Here is a 22,239-nt window from a genome sequence, read left to right as displayed (position 1 = left end):
TGAAGAGCTTGGAGTTTATACCACAGGAGAACCAAGGACTTGATAGTTTTATTCAAGTATTTAAATGGCCATCTTGGGAAAGCAGGGTTAAATTGATTCTTCTAGGCCCCTGAAGGGAGAAGTGAGAATCATGGTAGGAGTTATAAATAGTCAGTTTTCGGGTTGGTGTTAGGGAAGAACTCCTGGGAGAGAGGAAGGACTGCCTCAAAGGTAGTGGGTTCCCCTTGCTGTAGGTCTTTAAAGGAAGGATTATCATCTGTCAGATCTCTTTTTCAGATAGATATACATTGGGGCCCTTCCAATCAGATTCTGTGATTTGACACTCATCTTATTCCTATTTTTGTGTGTGTGCATTCTTGGCATGCCAATCCATAGTTTAGTATGTTCCCTGTCCTTCTAAACTTCATGAATTATTCTGCACTTTTGTTTGTAGCCTTATCAATACTAATGCTTGCCTATAGTTTCATAGGGTTTATAGCTTTAAGAGGTCATCTAGACACTGTGTTATGTATGGATTTTAACATGCTGAGTGGTAGGAAGTTGTCACTGATTCATTGATTTATTTGTGTGCTGTCCTTTGGTACTCAGTAGATAGTCAGTTAATTAACATTTATTAAGTACTTTGTACTTAGCACTGTGCTAAGCCCGAGGATACAAAAAGAGGCAATTGGATTCACAATCTAATGGGAGAGATAACAAGCAAACACATATGTACAAACAAGCTATTGACAGCAAAATTTCTTAAACTGTGGGACTTGACCCCATGTGGGGTTGTATAACTGAATGTGGGGGTCATGAAAAATATGGCAACAGTAAAAGGTTATGTGTTTATATACCTATATACCTGGGGTCACGGAAAAATTCCTCTGGTGGAAAACATGATTTGCTGGATAAAGAGGAAGTAAATAAGAGAGGGAAGACACTAGAGGGATTTGTAAAGGCTTCCTATAGAAGATGGAATTTTAGTTGTGATTTAAAAGAATCTAGGGAGAGCAGTAGATGGAGATAAGGAGGGAGAGTATTCCAGGTGATTGAGACAGAGAAAAGGCCGAGAGCTGAGAGATGGAGTGTCCTGTTCATGAAAAGTCAAGGAGGCCAGTGTCACTGGATGGAGGAGTATATGATGGTAGAATAAGGTATAAGAAGGCTGAAAAGATAGAGAGGAGAGGCCTACGTTATGAGGGGCTATGAATGCCAAATAAGCATTTTGTATTTGATTGTGGTGGTGAAAAGAAGCCACTGGCGTTTGTTGAACTGGAGTGGGAGGGAGGTGGCATGATCAGATATGCACTTTAATGACCAACTAGAGGAAGGATGGAAATGAAGAGGCTTGGGGCAGTGAGTGAGGAGGGTCTGCATGAAGTAGTTCCTGAAGAGGGAAGGAGGCATATTTTAAGATGTCTACTGGACATCAAACTCAAGATGTTGGAAAGGCATTTAGAAATGGGAAAGCAGCAGAGTTTGGAGCAGGAAGGGTAGGTTTGAGAATGATCAAATCCATGGGAGCTGCTGAGATTACTGAGCAAAGTAGGATGGAGGGGGAAGAGAAGAGGGCCCAGGACTTCATCCTGGGGGATATTTAGGGTTAGAGGGGGTGATGTGGAAGAGACTCCAACAAAGGAGACAGAGAGGGAATAAAAGGAGCAGTCAGATGAGTAGGAGAGAGTAGTGTCCCCAGATGAGAGAAGAGAGTATCAAGGAGGAGAGAGTGATTAATGGTGTCAAAGACTACTGAGACATCAAGGGGAATGAATGAGGACTGAGAAAAGGCATTGGGTTTGGCAGTTAACAAATGGTAGTTATAATACATATACACATGTCTCCCTAATTATATCAGTAAAGGATTGACCACATGTGGCAGAGAAAGCAGGGAGAGAGCTTTAGCATGGCAGTTAGCAGGAAAAGAGCCCCCAAGAGGACTCATGTGGTCTCAGAGAGTCAGAAGGGAGACCCAGAAGGGAGACCCAGAAACCCATGCTTGGCATTTTTTAGGGGGGTTATCCCCTTTTTTTTTTATAAAGGCAGGTCATTATACATTGATCAAAGTTAATTGGGTCATTATACATCAAACAAATCTAATTGGTTAGCATCACTCTGTTGGTTGACATAACTTGGAGGTGATCTACATTAAAATGGACTCTCTAGGAATGACATCTGGGAAAAGAATACAAAAAACCCTTACTCTTGTTGTTCAAGGCACAGTCCATTATCCATGTGTGATTTAATCCCATCAGTCATTCTAGAATCTAGACAAAAGAATCTCTTTCCATTCCTTTTGTTCACTTGGGTTTGTCCCAGATGAGATTTGATGAAGTTTCTCAGGGTGGGGAGATCATTGTGTCCCCAAGAAATTGATTAGTAATAATTATTTTCTCACAATCTATATGGGGCAGCAAGGTGATGTAGTGAATAGAGCATGGGCCTGGAGGACAGAGGATCTAAATTCAAATCTGGCCTCAGACACTTACTGGCTGTGTAACCCTCCCTGGACAAGTCACTTAATCTCTATTTACCACAATTCCTCTTCTGTAAAATGGGAACACACTGGAGAAGGGAATGGCAAATACGTTGCAGTGAAATTGGCCAAGAAAATCCCACAGGCAAAAGGCCATGGAGTCAGGAGTCGAACATGGCTGAACAACAACAAATAGTCTACATAGCATATAGTGAGTACTAAAGGTAACTAAGTCGGGATGTAGAGTTCTGAGCCTTGCTGCATTGACTTACTAAAAGAGATTTGAAGGAATCATTCCCTTCTCTGAACTTCTGTTTCTACAGTTGAAGTTTTTGCATTGCCTGCTACCATGAAGCAGCTCAGTGTTAGTAGATAGCAGGTTGGCCCCTGGAGTCAGGATGCCTCGGGGGCTCTAGGCCTGTTTCTGACATATACTGTGTGACCAACCTCTTAGTGCCTTAGACAGTTCTTTTTTAAATCAGTCATACAGGCAGCAGATTACAAATTTAGATCTTAGAAGTCATCTCATCCAGCCCCATTTTACAAATGAAATTGCAGCACAGAGAATTTAAATGCCTTGCCCAGGGTCACACAGGTGGTATCTTGAGTCATATTTTAATATATTTAATATATTAATTTTGATTCATTTTTAGTAACCTTTTGACCTCACCACATGGTTAAGAAACTGAGGCTAGGAGAAAAGAGTTACAAAGGTAGTAAAATGATAGGACTAAGATTTGATCTAAGGTCCTCTGGTGCCAGATTTAGTCGTCTTTCCATCTCACCCACCACACTTCCTCACATCTGTCATTTATTCAATGCTTATTTCATATGTTAGGCACTGCAAATAGGGATTGGACCTGTGATTTCTTTGGTATGTGAGCTCTAGGTAAGGAGTTTTTACTTTACCAGTGGACCCTGACAACATCTTTTTTTTTCTTTTTTTTTGCAGGGCAATGAGGGTTAAGTGACTTGCCCAGGGTTCACACAGCTAGTGTCAAGTATCTGAGGCTGGATTTGAACTCAGGTCCTCCTGAATCCAAGGCTGGTGCTTTATCCACTGTACCACCTAGCTGCCCCAGGCAACATCTTTTTCAAGAGTTCCTTAGAACACTTTGGAGGTCAAGTGACTTGCCCATGGTCACAAAACCAGTTTGTGTCAGTTGTGAAACTTGAACCCAGGTTGTCCTGCCTTTAAGGGCTAGGCTTTCCATTATGTACTCTGCCTTGTAAGTACTTGGCTTACATTAATAAAGCAGTTGTGCCTTCTAGGACCTTATAGGAACAACATATACACGCATACAAATTAATTTATTTACAAAGCAAATACAGGGGCAGCTAGGTGGCGCAGTGGATAGAGCACCGGCCCTGGTGGAGTCAGGAGTACCTGAGTTCAAATTTGGCCTCAGACACTTAACACTTACTAGCTGTGTGACCCTGGGCAAGTCACTTAACGCCAATTGCCTCACTAAAAAAAACAAAAACAAAGCAAATACAGAATCATTTTAGAGCACTGGTAAAGACTTCATGTAGGAGTTGTCTCCTAGGTTGGAAAAGAATAGATTTATTTATTAAGCATCATCTATCTGTATGCCAGATACTGTACTAGGCACCAGGGATAGACAAATATAAGAGTCCATGCTGTTTTAGATAACTAGATGGAACCAGTAGATAGAGTGCCAGGCCTGATGTCAGGAAGGCTCATCTTCCTGAGTTCAAATCTGGCCTCAGCTACTTACTAGCTGTGTGACCCTTGGCAAGTAAATCCTCTTTGTCTCAATTTCCTTATCTGTAAAATGAGCTGGAGGAGGAAATGGCAAACCACTCCAGTATCTCTGCCAAGAAAACCCCAAGTGAAGTCATAAAGAATTGGACATGACTAAAATGGACTGAACAACAACAACAAATGTTCCAGGCACTGTGCTTATATTCTAATGGGTTATTGACATAATTATTATTCTTAGAGGCAGAGATAGAAACTGGGAGGGGGGGGTGAGGATAAGAAGTGAGAGGAAGGCAGTATATTTCAGCTGAAAAGCAGAAGGCAACATATCCCAAGACAACTGAGGTAGGTGGATGGATCTGAAGTATATTTGGGGCCCAGCCAGGTGAAGTTCTGTTGGCAAGGTCACACTGACTCATTGGCCAATCAGGCTTAAACCCAGGGCATGGTTCTGAGCTGAATAGATTAATTTATCACAGGAGGAAGCATTGTCTCTGGTCTGGATGAGACTGTTTCCCAGTGCAGCAACCTGGGTTGGTGGCAAGATGAAATGGCACTTGAGCTGGACTTTTAAGGAAGCTTGAAATTTGAAGATGTTCAGGTGAATATGGGGAGTAAGTTTAGGCACAGGAAAAAGAGCAAGCTGACCAGTTTGACTAGAGCAGAGAATGTATGCCAAGGAATAATGTGTAATGAGCCAGGAGAGTTAAGTTATTGTCACATTGTGAAGGACTTTAAATGCCAAATGGAGGAGTAGGTCTTTTATCCTAGAGGCTTTGTTAGACACTAGAGCTTGAGCAGAGGAGTGACCTGGTTGGACCTGCACTTTAGGGTTATCACCTTGGCAGCTGTGTGGAGGATGGATGGGTCAGTCTGGAGACAGGGAGACCAATTTTAAGCTATTTATTTCAGCAAGAGATGGCTCAAGAGGACCAGAGCTAAAATGGTGGTGGTGAGTGGAGATAGGGTGATTGATATAAAGGATATTATGAGAGTAGAATGAGCTGTACTTGACCACTGGTTGAATTTGGGTTAAAGATAGGAAAATGAGTGACTAGCTTTGTAACCACGGTTAAGTAACTTCACCTAGTTTGCCTCAGTTTCCTCATCTGTAAAATGAGTTGGTGATGCTCTTGACAAATTGAGAAGTTAGGGAAAAGGCTGGGTTAGAAGGAGGGAAGATGATGAGTTCTGTTTTGGATATATTGAGTGTGAAATGTCTATAGGAAATCCATTGGGAAATTTCTGTCAGTCAGGTAGTGATGTTGAACTCATGTCAAGAGAGGGAGCAGGGCTGGATGTATAGCTGACACTAGAATCCATGGGCATTGATCACCGAGATGAAATGTAGGGAAAGCTGAGAACACAGGATAATATTCTGTTGATCCAGCAAAGGAAGAACAGACAGGTAGAACAGGACATGGTAGCCCAGAGCAGAAGCTGTCCCTTCAGAAGATAGGGTGCTCAACAGTGTCAAATGATCTAAAGAGGACAAAGATGAAGATTAGAAAAGGCCGTTGGATTTGGCTGTTAAGAGACCATGTGTGTCGTCCTCACCAAATTGTGAATGAGTTAGTTATTCTCAGCAATACAGTAATGAGAGGGGAGAGAGAGAGAGAGAGAGAGAGCACGCGAGCACCTATGTGTGCACGTGTGACCTTTGCACTGGATGCCCTCCCTCTTCACTTCTACCTGATAGAATTCCTCTCTTCCTTTAATACTTAGCTCAAGTACTACCTGTTTGGTGCTTTATAAATGCTTTGTATTTAGTAGCCTTTTATTTATTTTGTGTTTATGATGTCATTTATTGTCTGCTTGAATACAAGACCCTTGAAAGCAGGGACTTTTTCAGTTTTATCTTTGTATCTCCAGTACATAGCCCATAATAGATGACTCCTTGGTTCATTGATTGATTTTGGAGGAAGACCCCCTGAGTTGGTTCTCTCTATAAAATGGTGATAAAAATAATTGTGCCACTTAACTCAGAGTTGTGAGGAAGGAGTTTTAAAATGTTCTCTCATGATACTTTTACCTCCTCTAAACTCATAAATGAACCTTGAGAGGCACCAAGGTAGTCATTTTGGTCATTGGAATAAAAGCTTTTGTTTGGAAAGGCAGAAGCCTCCCTCATGCATTTGTGAGCTTCCATAGCAAGTGGGATCCCATGTTTACGAACCGTGCAAAGATTAGTTTCCTATCTTGTGCACAAAGCTTCAATTAATTTTGATTCCTGCAGAGGTGTTTGAGGAAATTCACCTCCTGATGTTAAAGTCCTGTAAAATGTTTTCCAAAAGGAAGCAAATTCTCAGTTTGAGATTCAACATGCTGGTTTTCCAACAACTATATCTCTCTTTGTCTTTCCTCTCTTGATTACATCCTGATAGCAGTCTCTCATGACAGCTTGCTGTTTGCCATTGAAACCCCCTCACTGTAATTGGTGACATAGCAAACTTTGGCATAGCATAAATGAGTTCCTGAAGTCATTTGTGAAACATTTTAGTTTCCACATCTGTGGCTGAAGTTCAGGGACTTAATTAAGAGATTGAAATAAGCTTCTGAATTGACTGGGCTGTATCCTAAAGGAGACACAGATATATTCCTTTTTTTTTTTTTTTTAAGTTTTCAACATTTTCTTTTTTTTAAATTTCTAGTTCCAAATTTTTCTACCCCTCTTCCCTCCCCAAGACAGCAAGCAATCTGATATAGGTTATATATGTTCAATTACTCTAAACATATTTCTGCGTTAGTCATATTATGAAAGAAGAATCAGAACAAAAGGGAAAAACAAAAAAAGTAGAAATAGTATGGTTCAGTCTGCATCTAGGTTCCACAGTTCTTTTTCCTGGATGTGGAGGGTATTTTCCATCACGAGTCCTTTGGAATTATCTTGGACCATTGTATTATTGCTAAGAAGAGTTAAGTTTATCACAGTTGATCATCACACAGTGTTGTTGATACTGTGTACAATGTTCTCCTGGCACAGATATATTCTTACTAAGAATTGCTTTCAGCCATTAATGTATATACTGTGCCATTCTCTTTGGGGGCTTTCTCAGAGACCCCTTTTTATTTCTTGACCCATTGGGATCATGGAAGGGTAGACTTTTGGCACCATTAGTGAAGTAAGCTCCTATTTCTACTGTCCCAGTTTCTGTTTCTCTAGTTTTTCTTTTTTTTTTTCTTTGTTTAACATTTTATTTTTCAAATTACATGTAAAAACAAATTTTGACATCAATTTTTTTTCATTTTAATTTTCTTTATTATTCAAAAAACCATATCCTTTTTATTTACTTTTTTGACTCTGTGCCTGTGCCTTCAACACCTTCACAACAATTTTCTGCTCCTCAGTCAGGAAAGCACGCTTGATCCTGTCAAGGACACATTTAGCACACATGGAGCCACCATAAGCCCTGCTGACATGCTTTTTGGTCTTTGATAGCCTCATAAGAACTTTAGGTCTCACTGCACGAACACCTCAAAGTCTTCCTGGGCACACACCATAGGCTGATTTTGGTGCTTTTCCAACTTTCTTAGTATAAAGGTAAACAATTCTGTTACCTGGGGTTCATGAGAGCTGAGTTTTGTTGGAAGCTATGCTATAGGACAACCTATGGCGATATGTCAGACGTTGAACCATTTTAAATTTCTGTTGAGTCCATCACTGGAAGAGAGAAGTTGACATCAATTTAAAAAAAAAACAACTTTGTGTTCCAACTTCTCTTCCTCCCTCCCTTCCCACCCCAAGAACTCAAGCTATTCAATATCTTGTTTTCTTTCTGTTACTTCTATAAGGTCTAAAATTCTAGCTGTGATGTATAAAATATAATGAGTGGTTGCCTTAAATTAGAAAACATATAGCACCAATCTTTGGGCATTAAGTATTTATTAAAGTATATTAGATGGCGATATGGATAGAGCACTGGCTCTGGATTCAGGAGGACCTAAGTTCAAATGCGACCTCAGATACTTGACACTTACTAGCTGTGTGACCCTGGGCAAGTCACTTAACCCTCATTGCCCTGCCCCCCCCCCTTTTTTTTAAGTTCGCCCTGAGTAAGCCTACTTTCTATCCTTTTAACAATTTTATCTCACACCCATGTAAGAATATATATATATATATATATATATATATATATATATATATAATATACACACACATGCCTTGTATATATACAAATAGATCTAGCAAGACATGGGATGAGAAGAGCTGGCTTCCCACTTTCCCTGTGATAATATATAAATGGTACTTAGTTAAAAGCTTGTTGAATGGGGGCAGCTAGGTGGCACAGTGGATAAAGCACTGGCCCTGGATTCAGGAGTACCTGAGTTCAAATCCAGCCTCAGACACTTGACACTAACTAGCTGTGTGACCCTGGGCAAGTCACTTAACCCCCATTGCCCTGCCCCCCCCCAAAAAAAAAGCTTGTTGAATGATTGAAAGAATTTTTTACTATTGCTCCAAAGGAAAAATAACTAAAACTTGGATCTTCTATAAGGCAGCTCCTCCCAAGTAAGGTCACTTTCCCCTATTGCAGTAGGTGATTTTTAATTTCCTGGCATCCTCCTCCCTCACACAACCCCACCACCCCAAAAGCAATAAGAGACAAGTTGGGGGGGGTTATAGTATCAGAATAAAATATCGTCAGGGTTTATCAACATCATCAAAGAATGCATAGAGTATGAAGATCGAAAAAGGCAATTTAACAATTAAGAGAGCATTGGTAACTTAGGGTGGAATATACATTTCAGAGTGAAAACCAGCCTTTATTAGTCGTTTCAGTCGATGGGAGAAGTCAGATGCTAGACTATAAAGAAAGGAAGTGGAAGCACCTCTTATAGACAACTTTCTCAAAGAGTCTAGCCACAGAAGGAAGAAGAGCTATGGGACAGACAGAATGGAGTGATCAGGTGGTGTGGGAGTTAATTAGGAGGTATCAAAGGACTGTGTAGCCATTATGAGGATCCCTCTGAGGTATACTAAAGGTGAGCTGCTATATTTCTTACTATTAATTTAAATGTTACTCTATAGATCATGACTCATATCTTGGTTGTAAGGGAAAGTATGCTAAATTTGGAGTTGAAGGATCTGTTCAAATCATCTGAGCAGTCTTGGGCTAATCACTTTTCCTCTTTGGGCCTCATTTTCCTCATTTGTAAAATGTTAGAGCTGAATAGATTTATCTTTAAGGTCCCATCCACCTCTTTAACAAGAAAAACTTTTGTTGAACCATAATGAGCTTCTTTTTCTAGGGGCCCAGGGAAGGAAGGAGAGTTTAGATGTTAAAAAATCTTAAACAGCTGCAACCATCAGTTAATTAGCATTTCCAGCAACAATAGTTGCTGAGTTCTTCCGTTTGGGAATTTTGGGCTCTGTCTATGCCTGTTTTCATTTCATTTTCAAGGCTGTGACCAGACAAAAAAGAAAATAACTGGAATCATGAAACCTAAAAAGTGTCACCAAATAAATCAGACAGAAAGGAAATAGCCTGTCTAGTAAGCCATATAATGCTTAATCAGGCTATGATAGTTCCCACTGAGAGATGACAGGCCTGGGGTGGTTCACTGAGTGTCTGCCTAGAAAACCAGCCAAAGTATAAGCCACTGACATGCTGACATTAATGTTGTTTTCAGACAACCCACCAGAGGGTCCTTCCCACTTCCTTATAAGTAGCCAGGTGGGGGGTCAGTGTGCTACCCTGCACACCATGGCAATGAAGAGTGCAGCTCCTTTTCTTGGATTCTGTCAGTCCTATAAGCCAAGAGCTGCATTTCAAAGGATTGTTTTGGGATGGTGGCACTTCAGGAATCTGACAGGGGCAAGTCATTGGCCTTAGTTTCTTTGTCTGTAATGTGAAAGATCTGGATAATTTCCAAGGTCACATGCAGCTCACATAGCTCTGCCAACAAAGCTGAGGAATACTCTAGAGCTTGTTCCTTAATACTTCTTTTTAGTTAGAGAGCGGGCCTTTGAATCAGGAAGACCTGAGTTCAAGTGTTGCCTCTGACACATACTGACTGTAACTCTGGGCAAATCAGTTTTCTTTTATTGCTCTTGGAAGCTTAAAGAGGATAGCTTGTAGAGAAGGAGTCGACTCTGTCATTGTAATCATAGTAATATAAGTATGATTATATCCATGCTTTATTGATGAGGAAATACTCAGAGATTGAGGCTTATTCATGGGCAGAGTGCGACGTGATGCTAGGTCATGTTTCAGTCCTGCTATTCCCTTTGTGTGTGACTGAGATTAATTTTCTTCCATTCTGAGTGAATGTGAAGGAGTCAAAGAATAGGAAGTTTTGGAAAGAATTGCAAACTTTGGGGGGCAGCTAGGTGGTGCAGTAGATAAAGCAGCGACCCTGGATTCAGGAGAACCTGAGTTCAAATCCGGCCTCAGACACTTGACACTTACTAGCTGTGTGACCTTGGGCAAGTCACCTAACCTTCACTGCCAAAACAAAAAACCAACCAATCAACCAACCAACCAACCAACCACTAGAGAGCATAGGAATAGGTGGAACTTTCCTTAAAATAATAAGCAGTATCTACCTAAAACCATCAGCAAACATTATATGTAACGGGGATAAGCTAGAGGCCTTCCCAATAAGATCAGGGGTAAAACAGGGATATCCATTATCACCTCTATTATTTAATATTGTACTAGAAATGTTAGCTATAGCAATAAGAGAAGAAAAAAGGAATTAAAGGAATTAGAATAGGCAAGGAGGAAACAAAACTTTCACTCTTTGCAGATTATATGATGATATACTTAGAGCATCCTAAAGAATCAACTCAAAAACTGTAGTCTTTAAGGATGCATTGAGACTCAAGGTGCCAGTTAAATATCTAGGTGGAGATGTCCTGTAAGTTATTGGAGATCATAGATCTTAGGATCAGAAAGGAGTAGAGGCAGTTGTTTAAACTATGGGAGTGAATGGTATTGCAGAGATAAAAGAGGCAAGGGCAGGACTTTAGGATAGGTTAAGCCTGCCACTCTTCTTCTTCCCACCCACCCCCACCCCCACCCCCATTCTGAAAGTATTATGGAGCCAGCAAAGACAACAGGCATAAGATAAAAATAAGGCTAATCTGTAGTGTCTCTTAAAACAAAATGAACAAAGGGCATTCAGTTGGAGGGGATTTTAAACACTATCACTGGCTTCAGAGATTTCAAGGAAGATAAGAAATAAAACCTAGACTGTTTGGCCATTAGGAAGTCTTTGGTAATTTTAAGAGAAGAGAAATTTAATTAGATTAGTTGGAAGCAGAAGCCAGATTGTAAGGAGTTGAAGAGAAAGTGGGTTGTCAGCAGAGGCATATATGGATATTTTCAAAAAACCAGAAGTCCTTGAATACCAGGTTAAATTTTATGTCACAGAGTTGTGATGATCAAATGGAATAATATTGTAAAGTACCTAAAAGTACTTGGTACATAATAGCTTTGCGTTTTGTTTTGTTTTGTTTTGTTTTGTTTTGTTTTGTTTTGTTTTGTTTTGTTTTGTTTTGTTTTGTTTTGTTTTGTTTTGTTTTAGTGACTTGCCCAGGGTCACATAGCTAGTAAGTATTGAGTGTCTGAGGCTGGATTTGAACTCAGGTACTCCTGAATCCAGGGTCCGTGCTCTATCCATTGCGCCACTTAGCTGCCCCACATAATAGATTTGTAAAAAATTCTTATTCCCTCTTGAAGTCAGTACAGAACTTTGGAAGGTTTTTGAGCAAGGGAGTGACATGGTCTGATTTATGCATTAAGAAGGTTATTTTGATAGTATTTAAGTAATTAATTTGATTTATAAACTATGAACCAAAAAATGAGTATTTTTGGTAATTGTGGTCATCTTTTAACCTCATCCAGATTGCCCCTGTCTCCTGACTCTATGTAATACAAAAACTGTCCTAATCAAAATAATTTGGTTATGATCACAAAGGGGCAGAGGCACCTCCAAGTCTCAACTCTCAGGAAGCTCCTGCTTAGAATATGGCAAAAAAACAAGAAATGTTTAGCTTGATCAGAGCATTCTTCTCAGGAGCTTCAAATTGTTGATATGACTCCTGTTCTTCATAGCTTAACTGTATTAGCTCATGGCCATGGATCAGCCTACGTGATCTTAGCTGGCTGAGTTATACATGTATGCCATGGGCCAAGAACAGGAATCAGGTTGTTAGCACCAAAGAGCCTGTGCCCTTCCCCAACCTTTGCCACTGCTATTCAAGCCTGCTTCTTGGTTGTTCCCAGCATGGATGAAAAACCCAAGTTCCACCTCAGCACCAGCAGAGACCCCTGCAATCTCCTCCCTGCCAAGGGCTCAGCCCTCTCACCAGACCATGAGCTTAGTTCCAGACGACATTGGCGCTGCAGCTGATTCAGAGGCTTGGGGGGGGGGTGTCTCCTCCTGAGGCTCAGCCTTCCTGGGACTGGATCTGTGTCAGCGTGACTGTGGGGTTGGACTCCACTCCTGTCTTGGCACAGCAGCTCCCTCCTTCCGACCCTCTAAGCCGTCTTTGGTTGGAAAAATTATCTCAGCATGTTCTTCTGTGGATTTTGCTACTCCAAGAATGGCATTATTTTGAGGTTTTTGGGGAGCAATTCTTATTATTATCATGAGTTCTAGAGCTCACTGCCTTTCCTCCACCATCTTGGCTCTGCCCCAGAACTCCAAGAATCAGGAAAATAAGCTACTATGAGGGACTGGGGCAATGGAGGTATATCTCCTTGTGTAAAAGAGGATATTATGTGTTAAATAGAATCATTGGGGTATCATTGTGGTTTGCTGGAAAGATTGGAAAGAAAGATTTGGAAGTGTTAAGGGCTAAAATTCTAAGCTAAACTGTCTAAAATATCTAATGAGTGGTCGCCAATAAATTATAAGCTTTAGCAAGAGTTAGACTTTTAAGCATTTATTAAGGAGAATAAGAGTTTGGTAAAGAGAGAAGAAAAGGCCTAGATTCCTATCTATTAAAGGGAGAGCACATTTCTAGCTCCCCTCTCCACCAGCGTCCTCAGGAAAGTGAGTCAGACCGAGCGCCAGTCTCTTCCTTCCTCCTCCCACTAGCCCGCGTCACTTCCTGACGCCAAAGAAAAGACTCCTGGTCTTGCCCTCAAAGATCTTCGCTTCATGGGTGGAACTTCTACAGTAAGTCTCCAGCAGGTGGCTTCATTCCAATCGTTTCAGTTGTCAGAGGATAGACATTCTAATTCTGCTTTTGCCTTTTACTCCCTGGATATTTGAACCTCAGTTTCCATATCTGTAAAATGAGGGATTTGGTCTCTTCTAGATACAACCATATGATTCTGCGAGTTAGGAGAAGAGGGGACCTGCTTTACCGTTATCTTCATTTGTGACTTAGGGCAAAGCTTTCATGTTTCTTGGCCTTGGTTTCTTCATCTGTAAATGATGATTAGATGATTTCTGAGTTTCCTGCTCTAAACCTCATAATTCCACGACTAGAAATAGCCTGTTAGGCCAATAGTAATATGCTTTTTAATTATGATTATGGGTATACATAGATGTTTGGGAAAAAGTGGGGATAGTGAACTGGGGATGTGCCTGGATTAATTTTTAAGCCTCATGACTATAAATTTGAACCAAATTTCATCTAAATTGATGTCAGATTCCATCTTGAATATAATACTTCTTTGTAGCCTAGAGAGCATTTAGCATTATTAGGTACATATGCCAATAATGCCGATTGTGTATTCTTTTCCTTTTAGTCTCCAACATTTGTGAAACTAATTGGATTGTAAAGTTGAACTAATAATAATTCTTATTATACGTCACAACTTCTCAGCCTCAATTTCCTCATCTGTTAAATAAGGATAAATAATAGCACCCATTTTAGGCAGTTGTTGTGAAGCTCACATTAAAGGTAAATGCCAGGGAGGAGGAAGAATACGTTGATGAAGAAAGTGCTTCACAAGTGTAAGGTACTATTTTCTTAATGGCTGTACACAACACCCATGCAACCAACAAATTTGTGGTATGGAAGATAGGAAAATAAAGAAATTGAAAAAGGGAAAAGAATGAAGAACTTGTTTTTAGGGTCTGAAATTCTTGTATCCTTCCCTCTTTCCTGTTTATTTGTGCCTGTTTGGTAGCCTCACTCATTGCCAACCTTTTTGGAGTGCCCCATCCTTAGTTGCTCCTAGCTTTCCTCCACTTTTTTTTTTTAAGTGAGGCAGTTGGGGTTAAGTGACTTGCCCAAGGTCACACAGCTAGTAAGTGTTAAGTGTCTGAGGCCGGATTTGAACTCAGGTACTCCTGACTCCAGGGCTAATGCTCTATCCACTGTGCCACCTAGCTTCCCCTTTCCTCTACTTTTGAACTAGTCTTCTAAGAATTTCTTTCATAGGTGCCATGAATGAATGATCGAATGCATTTATTCAGCATTTACCAGACAGTGTACAAGAGCTAGGATAAAAATATGAAAAACAAGACAATCCCTGCAATGCTTAGAGTATAATGGGAGTGGTGACCAGTTCAAGAAACAGGAAGACATGATGGATAGAGTGATAGAGCAGTGGAGTCACCCATTCTTTCCAGGAATATGGTAGTGTTCAATTTGTTATTGTTCCCAGATGAAAAGGTGGACAGTGGTGCAGCATATATTGAAGGTGTCTAGGGAGCCAGGAGAGGTGTGGGTTTAGGTTGGCCTAAAAATGTTATTGCCACATCACTAGGTCACCTGCCCCAGGGCAGGAGGTGCAGACCAGAATAAAAATCTCAAGTTTTAGTGAATATACGCTGTATTTGAGAAGAGGAAAAAATAGTAGTTGGGATTGGGGGGTGGGGGCGGGGAGGGGGAGACTGTACAACAGTGGTTTAGAGGAGGTGGCCCTGGGGAAGAATGGGGAAGATTCCCAGGCATAGTGGTTCCAGCAAGAAATAGCTTCTCTCGGGGGCGGCTAGGTGGTGCAGTGGATAAAGCACCGACCCTGGATTCAGGAGTACCTGAGTTCAAATCCGGCCTCAGACACTTGACACTTAACTAGCTGTGTGACCCTGGGCAAGTCACTTAACCCCCATTGCCCCGCAAAAAAAAAAAAAAAAAGAAATAGCTTCTCTCAAACTGTGTGTGCTCTTTTGCTGCAGTTGGTCATGGGGCCTGAATTTAATAAAGTTGTTGGTAGGCTCCTAGGTTATATTTCATGTCCTAAAGAGTTTGGTCCCATTGTAGTCATTAAAGTTGATCCACTAAATGTTTGACTCTTTCCCAGTGGAATCTCTGGTCAGAATTCTTTCTCTCCTCCCTCCCTCTCCTTCCCCCATTTAACTCTTGGAAATGGACCATTCTGTGTTTGGCAGGAAAAGGAAGCTCATTTTTTCATGAATATGCCAATTAGCTTTCCTTTCCTGCTGCTGCACAACTTAATCAACAGGATACAAGAATTTAAAACAATGAAAAAATCTTACGGGCCATCTTGGATTTCTATAAATGACTGACCTCAAAATGTTAGATGCCCATGCATTGAATCAACCTGCCTCCAGGCTTCTCAGCTGATAAAATACCATTTCCTCAAACATCATAATTGATCAGCAAGGTAACCCTGATCAATTAGATACTCTAGCTACCTTCCCTGGCACATACAGCTATTTTAAAAGAAAAGGTAAAAAGCAGTTCAGCAAAAGTAACCCACTTAGCAATTATGAAGCACAACATATATGCAATATTCCACACGGTGCCCTATCTCTAAAAGGGTGAGGGAGAAAGAAAGTATGTCTTCTTCATTCTCTAACTTCCAGGCTTACTGAGCCCATCTTAGTAATGGACCTCACTAACACATGTCTGGAATATTTCAAGTCACCTTAAAGGTCTTCTGACTCCACTATCTCTGCCAATGCAAATCATCTTCCAGACACTGCCTAATATGTATTTGTCTTCCCATGTGCATATATTTGGCCACATCACTTTGCACAGACCCTTCACTGTTTCCTGACTACCTCCTTTCAGTCAAGTTCAAATTCCTTCATCTGGCTGCCTGACCCCTAAAGGTAGTTATTACATATTTTTGTACTTGTATCCTCACAGCCTAGCATAGCTGTGTACTGTTTTCCAGGTTCAGCTCTCTTCACTTTGTATTAATACATGCAAGTCTTCCCATTCTTCTCTGTAAACATCATTTCTTACTGCTCAGTACACATCTTTTTTTTTTTTAACCCCATATAAATGTTTTATTATTTTCCAGTTACATTTAGAGATGGTTTTCAGCATTTGTTTTTATAAGATTAGTTTCAAATTTTTCTCCCTCCCCCTTCCCCAAGACAGCAAGTCATCTGATATAGTTATGCCTCACTGGGTACAGAATGGGAGGATTTGGGGGGGTGGGGGGGGTGGGGGTGGGTGGGGGTGGTAGTGTATGATATTTGGAAGTAGGATAGGAGGTGTATTTGGACAAAAGATGATGTAAAATCCAAAGGTTTCAATAAAAAAAATAGTAACTGTTAAATTTCTCCTCTCTGATCAAAGTGAGTTTAAAAGGATAGGATAGCTTTTAGAGAGATGGAATTAGTAGGTCTTGGTAATTGACTGGACTTGAGAAGTAACACAGAATGAGGGGTAAAAGTTATTGATCAGGGTGAATATTATTTTATCTTTCTTATTCTCTTTTATGTCGCTAGGATGCCTGGTAGATCTAAGTGTGACTTGTACAGATGATTTCCTTCAATTTTCCCTGCTTGGTTCTCTTCCTTTAACCTCTTATGGATGTGTGGCACAAAGGTGATTGGATAAATGGTCTTGCCAAGTAATGTCCCTCCCACGTTTGACCACTTGGTTTCATCAGCCTTGAGTTGTGATTGTGTTTCGATGGAAAGAATACTCCTTGGAATCTTAAGACTTGAATTTAAATTCTAACTCTTATAACTTAATGTGTGACTGTGGATAAGTCATTGAACTTCTCTTTGCCTCAGTTTTCTCATCTTTAAAATGGGAGTAATATTATTTAGGATTCCTACCTCATGGAGTGGTTGAGAGAATAATATTTTGCAAATCTTAAAAGTGCTACAGAAATGTGAAACATTTAATATTTGTTATGTAATTGCCTAGAAAATGCAGAAATGTTTCAGATGGCCAGTTTTGGTGTAGGGTAAATCTCAGCAGATTTCATGAGTCTCTTTCTAGACTTCTCTACAAAATTAGACCTGCCTTGTTTCTCTAGGACCTGTAAGCTTGGAAAAAACGGGCCACTAAGCAGAAAATTCATTGAATGGATATTTAATAAAATTAAATTAATGGATTAAAAAAAAAATCAGTGTTTCATTGCTAACCCAAGAACAGACAACAGTGGATACTTCTTTCTCAGCTTCTACAGCCCTTATTCTTGGAAAGAAACAATAGAACAGAGATAGTCTAGTGAATGGAACTTTCTTTCTTCTCCAGAGCTGTGTGCCCTCTCAGAAAAAAGCAGAGCTCTGAATGTAGATTTCTTTTTTCTTTTTTCTTTTTCTTTTTCTTTTTCTTTTTCTTTTTCTTTTTCCTTTTCCTTTTCCTTTTCCTTTTCCTTTCCTTTCCTTTCCTTTCCTTTCCTTTCCTTTCCTTTCCTTTCCTTTCCTTTCCTTTCCTTTCCTTTCCTTTCCTTTCCTTTCCTGTCCTGTCCTGTCCTGTCCTGTCCTGTCCTGTCCTGTCCTGTCCTGTCCTGTCCTGTCCTGTCCTGTCCTGTCCTGTCCTGTCCTGTCCTGTCCTGTCCTGTCCTGTCCTGTCCTGTCCTTTCCTGTCCTGTCCTGTCCTGTCCTGTCCTGTCCTGCAAGCATACAAGGAAAACATGTAAACAGAGTCTCTCTTTCTAGAAACTAGGAGTCCATAAAAGGTTACCAAGGACGGAGAAAGGTGGTTTGCACCATGGTTGGACTGACTTACTAGTCTTTTTCCTTTATAAATTCCATTAGCTATTCCTGTACACTTTGAAATTGATTTGAGTGCTCTTCGATTATGAAATCATAGAATTTCTGGGTTTGAAAGAGCCTTAGGATATAGAATGTTAGTGTTGAAACTGGAAGGAAACTCTGAAGATTAGGACATAGACTATAGAATGTGGGGTGGAGCCTTAGAGATCATCTACTTTTACCTTTTCATTTTTCAAGTGAAGGAACAGGGAGTGTCGATGGGGAAATGACTTGCCCAGCCTGACACCTAACTAGTTGGGGCCTGCTATTGACAGTGACATCCAGGGCTAGTATCCAAACTCTTTGGATTCCTTTGTGTTATTTCCACAAAAAATATATCGCCTTTCACTGGATAGATAGTATTAATTGGGGAGTTTAAAACAAGTAGTCCCGTTTAGTATAGTTTCATGTACTTCTCCACTTAAACCCACCTCCAAAGCCATGGTATATAAGTGACCCTGAGTTCTTAGAGGCTGTGTCAGAGAAAGTCAAGCTTTAGTAGGACCTACTACCAAGTTGAAAGCATTTTGAATATGGGCCCAACACTAGACTGTGTATGTCTGTGGTGTGATGGCCAACCTAGGTAATTTCAGAGAACTTCTTCATTAGAAGGTAGCCCAAGGGCAGCTAGGTGGCACAGTAGATAAAGCATCGGCCCTGGATTCAGGAGGACCTGAGTTCAAATCCAGCCTCAGACACTTGACACTAGCTGTGTGACCCTGGGCAAGTCACTAATCCTCATTGCCCCATCCCCCTCCCCCCAAAAGAAGGTAGCCCTCCCTCCTAAATTACTTTTAATTACTTTATATATTTGTATTAGCTTCTTATTTATGCGGTATACATTTTATGTGTATTGTTATCTCCTTCATTAAAATGTGATCTTATTGCATGTCCTTTAAAGCAGGAAACAGTGAAAAGTCATTACTTTTTTTGGGGGGGGTGAGGCAATTGGGGTTAAGTGACGTGCCCAGGGTCACACTTGTTAAGTGTCTGAGGCTGGATTTGAACTCAGGTCCTCCTGAATCCAGGGCTGGTGCTTTATCCACTGTGCCATCGAGCTGCCCCCTTATTTTTTTTTAAATGTAATTTTTTTCCAATTACATGTAAAAACAAATTTTAATTTAAAAAGAAAAAAAAATGTTCCATATTCTCTCCCACCTTCTTCACACCCCTTCTTGAGAAGGCAAAGCACTTTGGTACAGATTATACATGTGCAGTCTTTTTTTTGTTTGTTTTGTTTGTTTTTTTGCGGGGCTATGGGGGTTAAGTGACTTGCCTAGGGTCACACAGCTAGTAAGTGTCAAGTGTCTGAGGCCGGATTTGAACTCAGGTACTCCTGAATCCAGGGCCGGTGCTTAATCCACTGCGCCACCTAGCCGCCCCCCATGTGCAGTCTTATAAAATGTATTTCCATGTTAGCCATGTTGTAAAAGAAAATACCTACCCTCCCACTCCCCTCATCCCCCAAAATAAAGTTTTTTTTTTTTTTTAAAGTATGCATTGATCTGCATTTAGACTCCAGCTGTTCTTGTGAAAGTCGACAAAGTCCCTACTCTTGAGGAGCTTACACTATAGATAATGTGTAGCTATAGTTGTGGGTACAATACAGATTACAAGGCAAAGAAGAATAGTGATTTGCAGTTGTGAAAGAAGTACGTATATCTGGAAATCATGGAGCCTTGAAATATTGAAACACCTCTATCTGGCTTAAGTGGAATCATTTTTCCTTTTTTCCTTTTGTGTGTGTGTGTGTGGGGGGGTGGTGGTGGTGGTGGTGGTGTGGTCAATGAGGGTTAAGTGACTTGCCCAGGGTCCCACAGCTAGTAAGTGTCAAGTGTCTGAGGCCAGATTTGAACTCAGGTTCTCCTGAATCCAGGGCCAGTGCTTTATCCACTGTACCACCTAGCTACCCCTGAGTAGAATCATTTTTCAAGAAAAAACATAATTACAAATAGTCTTTTTCTTGCTAGTATATAGGTATACTTTATGAAGAAGAGTTATTTAAAGGAATCTCTCACTGGTTTACACATATACATATCCATATTATTTATTTATATATATATATGTATATATATACACACACATATAGATACACATATAGATACACACTCTGTCTATCTATAAATGCATGGTATACATACACACATACATTTATATATCTGGTTTTGTTGTGGGTTTTTTGGTGTGTTTTTCCACCCCAGGCAATGAGGGTTAAGTGACTTGCCCAGGGTCACATAGCTAGTAAGTGTCAAGTGTCTGAGGCTGGATTTGAACTCAGGTCTTCCTGAATCCAGGGCTGGTGATTTATCCACTGTGCCACCTAGCTGCCCCTATATATCTGTTTTAAAATTTCTTTGTTACTGTTGAAAAACTTTTCTTTTTCATTCAGGTGCTTTATTTAGGGTGTTCAGGTTGTCAGTAAATGCAACCATTTGATCTATGCAGCCTAATCATTCAGCACCATTTACTTAGTGGTGGTAGCTCCCCAAAGGCCAAACTTCTGAAAAGGATCATAGATTTAGAGCTGGAAAATACTTTCCAGTCCATCAAGTCCAAGCTTCTCATTGGGGCCCAGAAAGTTTTAAGTAACTTGCCCAAGATCACACAGGTAGTAACTAGCAAAGCCCAGGGTGCACAATGAGGTTCTCTAACAATAATCCATCATTCTTTCCAGTATACCGTATCCCAACTTGAAAGTTGGCACAGCACCCTAAGCTGCCAGCTGCTGCCAAAGAAAAGCCTGGTAGGTTTCTGGTTCACATTTCTGGTGGCAAAAGATAGCTAACATGGTACCACTTGCCACTTATTACATGCAGTCATAAGTTTATTTCATGATTATTTTGATGACTTTTTTTCTTTTAAAGTAGAGTTAAAGCTAAAAATCTTTTTGGCATTTTAGTCCCACCTTTTCCTGTGCATGATCTTAATAGCAAAACATTGTATCCCACTACCCAGTGGAATAGGGATGTTTCCTGCCATAATAAACCACCTAACCCCTGGGGACTAGGGACTATGTGACAGCCCCGGAAAGGGGAATTGAAATCAGGGAATTGTCAAGCAGCAGCTAAAAACAGAAGAGGGCTGTGACTTCTCTGGTGCGTTTTAGTGCCAAGTGTTGAGTCCTTCCAGAATGACTATTGTTAACTCCGTGAGAAATCTCCCCTTGTTGTTGAATGCTGTAATAGGGTAGCACCCAGGAGCAATCTTAAGTTTTCAAAGTTCAGGGAGACAATTTAGTTTGGAGAGAGTCTTAGAATAGGAATTAGAAGGGCCAGGAAGACAGTTATGTCTTTAGTAACTCCATTTGTGATCTTTTCTTCCTGGAACATTAACTCAGGAGCAGCTAGGTAGTGCAGTGTATATAGCACCAGCCCTGGAATCAGGAGTACCTGAGTTCAAATCCAGCCTCTGACACTTGACACTAGCTGTGTGACCCTGGGCAAGTCACTTAACCCCAATTGCTTCACCAAAACAAACCAACAAAAACCCCATTAACTCTACCTCCTTATCTGCCTTTCAGTTGGTGATAATCTTGTCTCTTTTTTAATAGAGGAGGAAAACAACTAACAGGAACTCCCTCCATTCTTTCAGTTTCTCAAACATTTATCTTGTACTTTACCTATTTACTATTTTCTACCCTCTTTTTTTTCCTGTTTCTGAGGGGATGGGAATGCTCTTTCCCCTGCCCAGAGTCAAATCTCATCATTTATATAATCTTTACCTACTTTCAGTTGGGCTTTTAAAAATTCCATTATCTCCTTCTCGTGACTTCACTTAGTTCCTTTCCACCCACTTCCTCTCTTCCTGTAAAATATTCTTAAGTTTTCCAACAGTGTTGTTCTTTCTTCAAACTACTATTACCTCTTTTCTTCCTGTGGCTTAAGTTCCATATTTGTTATTTCTCAGCTTCCTCATGATCTGCTTGCTATTTCATTGCCTATACCTTGACAACCTCTTTTGAGCCTTGGTTTCTTAATCTGTACATATTTACTATTTGCAAATAATAATATTTAAGCTGCCTACCCCAGAGAGTTGTTGTGAGGAAACTACTACAGGAATGTGAGTTATGAGTAGTTCCACTACTAGTACTATTGCTCAGTCTCTGTCCAAATTTCATCTGTTTTATTTTTGTAATACCTCTAAAATCCATCTCTTCTCAAGTTCCCCCTACCACCACCCTAATTCA

At 40.4% G+C, this 22,239-nt stretch overlaps 1 protein-coding gene and 1 pseudogene across 1 annotated transcript in view; one reads left to right on the top strand and one right to left on the bottom strand.

The window, feature by feature from the left end:
• ITPK1 (inositol-tetrakisphosphate 1-kinase) overlaps positions 1–22,239 on the top strand; it is a 290,317-nt gene that overhangs the window by 219,755 nt on the left and 48,323 nt on the right.
• LOC122740941 lies at positions 7,461–7,815 on the bottom strand (annotated as a pseudogene).

This window comes from Dromiciops gliroides, chromosome 2 (genome assembly GCF_019393635.1).
Source record: "Dromiciops gliroides isolate mDroGli1 chromosome 2, mDroGli1.pri, whole genome shotgun sequence".
NCBI classification, from domain to species: domain Eukaryota; kingdom Metazoa; phylum Chordata; class Mammalia; order Microbiotheria; family Microbiotheriidae; genus Dromiciops; species Dromiciops gliroides.
This window is presented reverse-complemented; position numbering and strand designations above follow the sequence as displayed.